We start from the raw sequence: 701 nt of genomic DNA on the forward strand, positions 1-701 counted from the left end.
TGCTGCAATACTAGCGCTCATCAGATATAAGCACTAGAATGGATGAGATTATGCAAATACATTTACACCAGTCATGAGGATGGAGATAGTGTGTATAATAGTGTTGATTGCTGTAAAACATAAATGGAATGTGTATCAATGTACCTAAAATTAGCGTTTTTGAGTGGAGTGCTGAAAGAGGAAGTATATGTTGTGCAACCACCTGGTTATGAGGTAGAAGGTCAATAAGACAAGGTGTATAGGTTGAGGAAATATCTTTATGGGTTGAAGCAAGTACCACGTGCATGGTATAACAGGATATATGCTTACTTGTTGGATAATGGCTTCAGAAAATGTGACAGTGATCCTACTCTCTACATAAAAAAAAGTGACATGAAGCTTCTTATTGTTGTATTATATGTAGGTGATTTGATTTTTACAAGAAGTGATGAATTCCTCATTGTTGATTTCAAAGAAGTCATGAAAAGTGAGTTTGTAATGAATGACTTGGGGTTCTTAAGGTATTTTTTTGGCAGAGAAGTGAAGCAAACAAAAAATGGTATTTTTATATCTCTAACAAGCATGTAGCAGACATTTTGGAGAGGTTCAATATGCATAATGACAATCCCACACCAACTCCAACTTTCATGGGGTTGATGTTGAGCAAGGAAAATTGCAACAACAATGCTAATATGACATTATACAAAATTATGGTTGACAAC

The sequence above is a fragment of the Pinus tabuliformis genome, chromosome 8 (assembly GCF_031772625.1).
Source record: "Pinus tabuliformis cultivar Carrire ecotype Pingquan chromosome 8, CPIR1, whole genome shotgun sequence".
Classification (NCBI taxonomy): domain Eukaryota; kingdom Viridiplantae; phylum Streptophyta; class Pinopsida; order Pinales; family Pinaceae; genus Pinus; species Pinus tabuliformis.